Source organism: Pristis pectinata, chromosome 13 (genome assembly GCF_009764475.1).
Source record: "Pristis pectinata isolate sPriPec2 chromosome 13, sPriPec2.1.pri, whole genome shotgun sequence".
Taxonomy (NCBI): Eukaryota; Metazoa; Chordata; class Chondrichthyes; order Rhinopristiformes; family Pristidae; genus Pristis; species Pristis pectinata.
Genome location: NC_067417.1, coordinates 36578741 through 36589787, shown reverse-complemented (window position 1 = coordinate 36589787; position 11047 = coordinate 36578741).

Here is an 11047-nt window from a genome sequence, read left to right as displayed (position 1 = left end):
GCAGCAAATGGAGCTATCTTGCCACTACCAGGAAATTGCAAGTCAATAAACCTTTTGTTTCAAACAGAAACAGTCACCAATTTCTTCTCACACAAGTATTTCTTCATCAACACATACTCAGACAAGTTTTGACAAAGTGTCCACATCCAAGATGTAAACCAACCATTGATACCACCTTACTGGTTTTCCCAGAAATTTTCTGCCTTTGTTTGCCATTTACACAACCTTTCTGATTTCAAGGCACATTAAAAAAAAGCAGCAATTACACATACCAAGGATTTCCAGAACCATGAATCTCCACCTTGCCCTGAGGTGCAATTAGAAATCTTGCTAATAAACAACCATAAACTGAAGGTTCCTTTCACCACCTTCTCAAGGACATGTCAAATTGGATAATAAACACCGACCTTGCTAGAGACACTCACAGCTCCAGAGCTAAGTGTATTGTGTAGTCTAAAGATTCTGTAAAATCCATAGAAAATTGAAGTTTAATTTTTGTCCCAACCAACATAAAATACGTGATACCTGTTGTAACACAGAGACGCAAATCATCTAATCCCGAGATGCTTGTGGCAGTGAACCAGATGTTCAGTTTTTACTTCAGGGTCTTGGATTCAAATCTGGTTTAGAATACAGGATGAAAATCCCCTCTATTGACAATCAATTGGTTTATTATTGTTGCATGTCCTGAGATACAGTGAAGCAGCTTTGTTTTGCATGCCATCCACACAGATCATTCCGAACACAAGTATCTCGAGGTAGTACAAAAGGAAAAACAATAACAGAATGTAGAATACAGGGTTACAGTTACAGAGAAAGTCAGTGCAGATAGACAAGAAGGTGCAAGGACCTTGATGAGGTAGATTGTGAGATCAAGAGCTCATTTTTATCTGTTCAAGAGTCTTACAACAGTAGGATACAAGCTGTTCTTGAGCCTTGTGGTACGAGTTTTCAAGCTTTTGTATCTTCTGCCCGATGTAAGGGGGGAGAAGAGAGAATGACTGCAGTGGGAGGGGTCTTTGATTATCTTGGCTGTTTTCCTGAGGCAGCAGGAAGTGTAGACAGAAATGTACAGGGATATTTGATTATTCAAATGAAGGATGCATCATAAACTATTAGACCCAATAAAATTAGTTCCATTTGGTCAACAGTTTAACCAGACACACCATTCACCTACCTCTGCTGACCACACTATGTTCTGGAGTGGAAAGAAAACAAGGATCCGTGGACATTAAGAACTAGTCTGGAATATTCTTCTCTGACTCCAAAGATAATTAACAACCTTCCAGTGTCCACAGCATCACACAATTCAAATTGCTAAAAATATACCCACTATAACTGGAAATGCTCACTCTCTTAGAAGCTGTTCATGTTCTATTTAAAGAAATACACTAACTTGTTATTTCTGGTATACTTATTCATTCTTAGGGCATCACCTAATGTTGAGAAACACTTCCTACCTTAGAACTATTTGCATGCAGTTTTATGGTACACCTCACTAATACAGGTTTACCTGTCCAGTTTTAGACTTCTATACAACTAGGTTGCATTCATCTCTTCATCTACCCAAAGTAACTACAATAATATTCCATGTAGGTCTGCATTTCTTGTAATTAAATAACTCACTAATTCCTGGACCCACAGAGCCAAGTACAACATAGCCAGAAAGCCATCATTTCCAGAAGTTTTAACTCGTCTCAAAGGAATGGGTAGATTTACTAATATAGTATTCCTAAAAGCTAGCCTGGGATGTTTTTCTTAACCAAGAAAATAATCAAAGACTTAACATAGTCTGAATGTCAATCCTCTTTAAAATTCCAACATCATTGTCTGTAATGAGGACACATCTGAATCTTGTATGGTCTAAGTGCAGGCAGGCAGGCAAGTCTGCAGGCATGGACACTGGGTAGCAAGTCCAGACAGCCAGCTTGGTATGAGACAATCAAAATAGGCCTGCGTAAATTATATAGTTATATCTAATTACAAGTGCATTATGCTCCAGTTTCTTATTCAGTGTGGATCAGTTTGGATTTTTGGAAAGCCCGTGTACATGGTCAATGAACACATTGTCAAATCCCATCTGCCACCCACTACATTCATGCAATTCCATGCACCATATCACCAACACTCATCTAACTCTCAGTCAGCACTCCAACCCAACATACATGTCCCACCACACACTCATCACTAATCCTTCACAGAGATGAAGGATTAGTGACATTAGTTGACCTCTCAACCTATACAAACTGTCAGCAGATTGGCAGGCATATCACACACTTTCCACTATAATCACTCGTTCTTTTGTGAATGAAGGTACCATATATCTGCTGCCACCAACCACTCTCTGGTAGCAACTAAACATTCATTGACTGTCCGTGGAAGAAAGGGTGCTTGTTATTATGTGGCGGCCATGACAAATATCATGGCCATAGGAAGGGAATACATTGTTGAAGATACTTGGACCTACTCCTTTTGTTCTACTTTGTTTTCTCAAAACATTTTCCTCGTTGCACCAGGTTGGTAGTTTCACTTCTCTCTTACCAAGACAATATACTTGTGCCTTTCCCTTCCAGATTCAAGTTGTAATTTTATGGTTTTATTATTGTGACTAATTGAAAACTTGAATAGTACGAACAATAAACAATTGCCTGATTGAAATTCAGAACAGAATGGAGATGCTGGAAATTTGAAATAAGATCCAAAAACGTAGGAAACACTCAGCAGGTTAGGCAGCATCTGTGGAAAGAGAAACAAAGTTACCGTTTCAAGTCAGAGACTCTTCATCTGAACTGAAACGTGAACTGTTTCTTTCCACAGATGCTGCCTGGTTTGCTGGGTGTTTCAGCATTTTTTTTTGTTTTTGTTTCATATTGCCCATATTATTTATTTTGATAATTATTTTCTTTAACCTTTCCATCAGAATCTTCCACATTTTCCTAGCTAAGAGGGTTTATCTTCTCCCAGTGGCATCTAATTGGTTATTTCGATCCATGTTCCAACCGAGTTGCTGATGGGAAGGCACAGTAGTGTAGCGGTTAGCGTAACTCTATTACAGTGCCAGTGACCCGGGTTTAATTCCGGCCGCTGTAAGGAGTTTGTACGTTCTCCCTGTGTCTGTGCGGGTTTCCCGCCAGATGCTCCGGTTTCCTCCCACATTCCAAAGGCGTACAGGTTAGAAAGTTGTGAGCATGCTATGTTGGCGCCGGAAGCATGACGACACTTGCGGGCTGCCCCCAGAACACTCTACGCAAAAGATGTATTTCACTGTGTATTTCTATGTACATGTGACTAATAAAGATTTCTCATCTCATCACTGTCACCAACTCTATTGGCTACTTAAAAATCTACCTTTTCGGACCAAGCTTTCGATCAGATAGATTACACAATCTTCTTTTGTGGCTTAGTCTCAAATTTGGGTTGATAATGTTCCTGTGAAGTGCATTGGATTTTTTGTTTTGTTAAAACTGCTATGCAAGTGCACCTTGTTGCCATGTAATATTTCCAATTTTCAAGATGCCTTTGACTTGACCCACCTTAGTTATTTTGAACATGAAAACCAAAAGGTTCTAAGTTTAAAATTCTCATTCAAATTTTTAAAAGTGTGAATGAAAACAATGATTCCAAAAGAGATAGCTTGCTCTCCTTAATGCTCTGGCAACATGGATCACCAAAGTGAAACAGAGATAGGAGGTTCATACATGGAGGATCAGAACCTGCAAGATAGACCTTGACATGAAAATAGTCCCACCAGTAAATTTCTTCTGTGCTCTGTCCAGGGCAATGGTTAACACCCAGGAAATAAATATGAAAATATATACCTCACTGTCTGGAAGGAATTGACTATGTTTGGATGCCGAGCATTTAAGAAACTATTTTGTTAGCCTCTGAGCTTTATATTTCTTTTAAATTAAATTCTGTACACTACAAATAAACAGAGGAACCTTCCAGTGGATCAGATATGCAGTTCATTGAAACTGGGTATTCCAAGGTGACAGAAGTTACAGGTATGAACATAATTACCTCTTTAGAGATTTTGTAGTTACTCAATAATGGATTTAAGAAAAATTAACACTTTGCCACTGATTCAAGTGAACTAGTGACACTAAAATGCTATTTCTTCAGTAAATAGTGCTTTTGTAACTCAGACCAAAAATTCGATTCATTTGTAAAGGAGCAGCAAACTTATGCTAGCTTACATTTGCATGTATGAGAAAAGTAATCAGGTGCTTAGCCTGAGAAAACTTGGTAGCATAATGATAACAGTGTACTTGGTCAGAACTAGGTCCACAGCCAAAGCAATATGTAAATACCTGAGAAAAATCAACCTCAAAAATTAAATGCCAGACATTGATAACTTTGCATTTTTTTTTGCCTGTATTGGGTTTACAATATTGAATTGAACTTAAATGAACTCAAAATTACTTCACACTAACAGGTCAGCATTATATATAAAGAATAGCACTGAAGTGAGTTATCCCTGATGACCTTGTCAATACCTATCCCACACCTATCACCACTGGAAGGGTTTATATGATCATCATCATGTCATTACTTTAGGATTTAGGTGTTCCCAAATTGCTTGCCTTGTTTCCTACACTAATAAAATTATTACATTTCAAATGCATCTCATACCTTGGATAAACAAGTCTTCAAATATATTGCAAAGTCCTAGCTTAGTTCATGTGCAGAAATTATTTTTACTTTCTGCACCTTACAGACTTCTGCACCTACCAGAAAGGTATACTTTGTTTGGAGGCCAATACAATGAACCTAATTGCAACACCAGCAATATCATTACTCAAAGTTGCTGCAAAACACACTGCCTCTTCCATAGTGCTTCACACTGAGGGTGCTAAGCAAAAACACATTCTTGGATTTAATAGCGTGGAATTTTCTCTTCATGGCACAACTATTTTGGAATCATTGTTTTCCATTAACAATTTTAAAATTTGAGTCAGAAATCTACACTTTTTCCAATACATGGGAATCTTTTGGTGATCTGTTTAAAGTAGGGTCTTAACCTTCCAGGCAAACTCAGTTCCTGGCTCTCACTCACAACACTGCATTTCTCAATAATTCTGGTTTATGCTTCCAGCAGAATTCCCACTAGGAACTGATGACTCACAAATGTTCCAGCCGTTTTTCCATCCACACCATTTTTAATTAAATAACGCAGTGCTCTCACTGTTATCTCAGCTTACAGGGCTTTCCCTTAGATGCTCTTTGTTGAAGGATTTTCTCCCGAGTCACACAACCAGTCATAGGTGGCCTTTTCCATCTCCCTTAATGTACGAGCTACAAATCTAGAATGATTCTTCTGAGCTCTTGGGGAGGGAGATGTCAACGTCAATCATGAGAATAGATTAATAAAAGAGAATGTAAGCTTCTGCAATTGTTGTACTTGAGAATGAAGTGGCCGACCCGTTAGTATCTCTGTCACCTCTCGTTATCATGCTTCAGGATTATCACGTTTTGCTATGCTCACAATTTAAATTCTTATGCAACTTCAAAATGCCTTTTTCACGATGCATTTGTTTCTTTGTGTTAGCGCTTTCCATGAGCACTGTTCAATTGACTTCCCTAGATTCTCCAATGGCTTTTGTCCTTCATTATGGAAAGCAAAACTACACTTGGCCATTGTCTGGGAATTCGCAGCTTGTGTATCAATAAGAAACCAGCATAAAAAATAATCTTACTTGTAACTGTAACTATTCTAATTGCAACATGTTAAGTGCTTGCCCTTTGGAGCTCCTTCAAAGGCATTTTGTTCTACCCATTTCCATCCCTTCCTGATCTTCTTAAAACACACCTGTTCGCTGCCTCCCAAGTTTCTTTCTGCTCAGCATCCAACTCCCCTCTTCCCAAATCCCACAAAAACATGCTTTAATACAGAATGGTATACAAATGCGAGTTATTCCAATGCAATAATTTTTAGTTCTGTGATATCTTTTATTATCAGCTTTTCCATCAACTGACTTTTTAAAATTAGACTTTTTAGTTTTATTGGTGATTTTAATAACATTGAGAAACTAAATTGTCAGTTCTTAGTTTATCTAGCTGGTAATGGCTTTTACGAAATTTATTGTTGTCAAATAGAAGTTGCTTTTAGTTTTCCAGAAGATCAAAGACAAAGCAGCATCTTTTACATTCAGTGCATTTTATTTCTCTTTTACTAGCAAGATGTTAACCTTTGGATGCAACTCGACAAAATGATTCTAGTTAAATAATGAAAATCAAATAAAAAAGTGCTGCAGATTTTGGAAGTCTAAAATAAAAATGGAGTGCTGGGAATACTCAGCAGGTCAGACCACATCTGCTGGAAGAGAAACAGAGCTAACATTTCAAGTTGAAGACCCTTCTTCAGGACAGCTAACCATTTCTAACTAAATAAATTGAGCTTTGTGTTTTTCATGAGCTATTTCTGATAGAAATGTATGATTTAAAGATTGTGAATTAGATTTTAGTCCATGTGTTATGATTGGTACATCCTGTATGATTTATTGTATGGACATTTTATAGGCCCAGGGGATAAAATTCAGTGACATGTACAACCAGAACACAGGCGTGAGACAGTGGAATGTTTACCCTGGAGAGCTTCTGCTATTTTTTTTACTGCCTCTTTCAGATTACATTTACTTTTTATAGTTGCTTTAAAAGAAGAAAACAGGAATGTATGTCATGCAATAAAAGAACTGTAATCTTTCCCCACCACATATATATTCTTTCCACACAATTAGCCTCTGACTAGAAACAGAAACTCCTAAAGTATTTAATCTAAACAAAGTAAAATGTTAGAACTTGTAAATGAACTTTTTATACAAGAGGATAAACTGACAGGGCCAAATAAAAGTCTAGCTACAAGAATTTAACAGTGCAGCAGTCAAAACCAACATGGCCTATCCAGGCTGAACATCAGCCAACCAGCCAGATTTAATTTAGCTCAAAATTAATTGCAACTCCAATAGCCAGAGAAGAGGAAAGAAAGACAGAATTGATAATTGTTATTGGTCTTCTAAAGTCACTTTTGTTTCCATTGGCCAATACCATCAAGGCCTGGGAAATTTGTGCTCAATGCATTGTAATAATGCTGCATCTTTCATGAATAACCATTGAGCCTATGAAAGTGGCTTGATTGAGATGAAAGAGGATGAAGTCTTTTATCCATTAAAAATAATTTGCCTCTTTGGTCAAGTTAAAAGGAGGTAGCCAGACTGAATGGAAGCACGCAAGCACAGCTAAACTGTCACAGCGCTCCTCCTCAAATGTGAACTCAATTGTATCAAATTCCCAGTGGAAATTGAGAAAATCCAAGGAGAAATTTCCATGAAAGTTAATATAGTCTTCCTGATGAATTTGGTATTCAAGTCACTCAGTAAAAAGACAGGAAAGACCCTAGAGATTAAAGTCTTTATTTTTTAGCAATTTGTTAGTTAATTATGTAGACCCTTCATTCCTATAAGCTGGCCAGAAGGCATAGTGAATAAGCTTCCCGTTCTTGACCTGTAACATAGTTACAACAAAATCAGCTTGTACAGCTTCCACTACAACTCAGGACTTGAGTGCACTTCTCTCGTGGTTTAATGCAACCAAGCACAACCATTTTAAACATTGCTGAAAGCTGCAGAGTCAGTATGTTGTGCCCCATCAGTTGATACGTCAAGATCAACAAAGGCCCAATCCATGTAGAGGGAATAAAATATTGGGCAATTGGTAAAATTCTTTGTTAAAGCTGTAGACTGTTCAGGAACAGTAACTACAAGCTAAAAGACTTTAGAAATGTTGTTCAGTGAAATCTGGCTGACAAAAAAAAAATGCCAATTATATTTAACTTCATGAGTTCGAGAATAAACTACATCTTAAAGATTAATAATCTTTGAGTTACTTCATTGTTTTCTAAATTTACATAATGTTTCAAACTTAAGGTTTGATGCATTCTTTAATTCTGAGTGCTTATAGGAACAGAACTACATTCCAGTAACTTGGAAAAGGTTACCAGTGGTTTGCTGCTTGTTTTCCAAGCACATTACTGAAAGCTCACTTTGTTCTCAAGGCAGCAATGGACATCCCAAGGGAATGATATAAAGTACAAAATCTGAACAAAGAAGGTTAGAAGTGACAGAATGTGGAGTCCTGAAGCAGAATTGAAATAGTAAAGATAAGTAAATGAAGTGTGTGAGAGAAAACAACTGTAGAGATGGTGATAAAGATACAAGGGGGCATAATTTTTCACAACAGTTAAGTTGGTTAACAGATCAACTTATTTTAGGATGGCATAGTATCTCAGAGAGCAGAGTCGCTGTCTCACAGCTGCAGCAAGCAGAGTTCGGTCCTGATCTCTGGTCCTGTCTGTGTGGAGTTTGCACCTTCTCCCTGTAACCGCATGGGTTTCCTCCAGGTGTTCCAGTTTCCTCCCACATCCCAAAGACATGCAGGTCAGTAGGTTAATTGGCCACAGTGAATTCCCCCCAATGTGTAGCTGAGTGGTAGAATCCGGCAGAAGTTGATGAAAATGTGGGGAGAATAAAAATAAGAGAGATTAATATAGGATTAGTGCAAATGGGTTGTTAATGGTCAGTGCAGGCTAAATGGGTTGAAGGGCCTCTTTCTATGCTGCATCTCTCTGTGACTCTCATATATTACAGAGATCCTAAAATTCAACCAGTTTAAGCTTCTCTCCACTGACGTTTCAAAATTGGCAAGTTCAAATAAAGCAGTATGAACCATATATTAGGTGCTATTTCCTGTAACTGACAACAGATTATTTCACAGTAAACTTTCATCAATGATGCAGCAAACCCTTCCTAATCCCTTGGTGCTGTCAGTTCACCACTGGAATATCTAAAAGACAATGAAGGCCCCATAAAAACAACAGTACCAAAGAATGTAGTAGTTCAAATCTACAAACCATATCCTTGATTATTAATAAGGGAATTTTAAAAAATCTGCCAAGAAAATACAGTAAAACTTGGAAAAACCACTATTCAACTGTTTGGAAATCCTGATGGTTTGGCACCTGGCTCACCAGGAAATGTTTGCCGTGTTCCCTTTCCATTCAACAGGGCCCCGATTTCTATGCTGTCTGTCAGCTCAGCTAGTTCAGTGGAAAGTTCATCCTGCTGTGTAATGGCTGAAAACAGTTGAAGTAAAAGAGCTTTGAAATATTAACATCCAGTAGTATGTAAAATCTGAAATTGCAACAGCAAAATACTGAACAAGCCAGATTATTGGAATTCTACTGTAAATAATAAAATTGGTGAATGTTAACATGAATACAGGCCAATTCTCACCATCTTCTAAACATCAGCCACAGGAGAAAATGCAAAATTGAAAAACTTACTGATGAACATAATAAACTTTAATTACTGCTGTTATCAGATCTTGACAACATCAGTTGCCTTGATTGGAATACAGTTTCCCAATCACTCATTGCCTCTATAAATTTAACATGAACACTAAATGGTTTGAGGTTGTAGACTTACAAAAAACCCAGTTGCAGAACATTACAACAACTGCAGATGAGATGGGGAGATGTACCAAAAATTACTGATATCAACTGCTTTCTTGCTGGTTTCAGTGAAAGTCTTTGTTCACAGGGCTTGTGCTGAGAGGTTACTTTGACAGCTGTGAAGGCTACAATGACAACACTGATGTTACTGGGTCAGTTTTTGGAGTTGGGACTTCTGATCTGCACTTTGTGGTTCCGATCTACCATGCGAGCACATGTGCTGCCACTTCTAGGGCCTCAGAGAAGCCCTAGAAGTGGCAGCACATGTGCAAGGTGACCACGTGTACCAGCAGGAGCAGTGTGCCCATAGACCTGCATTACAAAAGGAGACGGACCATCAGAGGGGAACAGCTCACTGGAAAACATACCCAAGACTTCCTCACATGTCTGAATCCAGTGTCCGAGGAAGTTCAAAGTCTGGAGTCAAATGCTTGCAGTTTGCAAGAACAAGATCTGCTCCCAAACTTTGCCTTTGGCTGATTAAGTCATTACTGCCCTCCACTTCCTTGCTTCAGGATCCTTTGAGGCCTTTGCCAGTGATATTTGCAGGATCTGAATGGTGGCAGCCTATAAGTGCACAGCAGGAAAGTCAAACACATATGCTTAGCGTGATCAGTCCAAATGAACAGGAGCACATCTTTACAACTCTGGTTTCCTACAGGTGACAATGTCAATGACTGTACAAATGTGGCAATCAAGGCAACCCTGATCACCCAGTGTTCACCAAATACAAGGCCTTCCCTCCATTGAACCAGAGTTAACCATGTTTCCAGTACTGCTCCCAGTTTGGGATTAGCAGGAATACTTCTTCCCACTCTTCTCAACTTCCCATGATCCACTTCCCTCCCACCAATCTGCAGACCCCATCAGAACACATCAAATATTGTTGTCAGCAGTTATGTTTCAGATCCATGACCCTTCATTAGAAAGGGTCCCAGACCTGAAACGTTAACAATTTCTCTTTCCACAGCTGACCTTCTGAGTGCTTCTGTATTGCCTGCTTTTATTTCAGATCTCCGGCATCCACAACTTGTTTTTGATTTCCATGAGAAACTCATCTCCTCATGGACTTTCTACTCCATTCCCACTGCTGTCTCCCTGCCTCCTCATCCTCTGATCCCACCTGCAGCCCTCAAACACTTGTGCTGTGAAACCAGCACACAGAACCCGATCTGGTTAGGCCTCGTGCTGGAACAACATCTCTATACCTTTTGTTTTTTTTTTAAATTGTTTACAATTTCTAATTGTTGAGTTGATTTTAATAGTTGATGTATTTGATTTTCTGAATATCATGGAGTTGTACATCATGGAAACAGGCCCTTTAGCCCAACTGGTCCAGGCCGACCAAAATGCCCATCTAAACCAGTCCCATTTGCCCCCAATCTGTCCAAACCTTTCCTATCCATGTGCATATCCAAATGCCTTTTAAATGTTATAGTACCTGCCTCATCCAGTTCCTCTGGCAGCTCGTTCCATATTTGGACCACCCTCTGGGTGAAAAAGTTGCCCCCCCAGGTTCCCATTGAATCTTTCCCCTCTCAC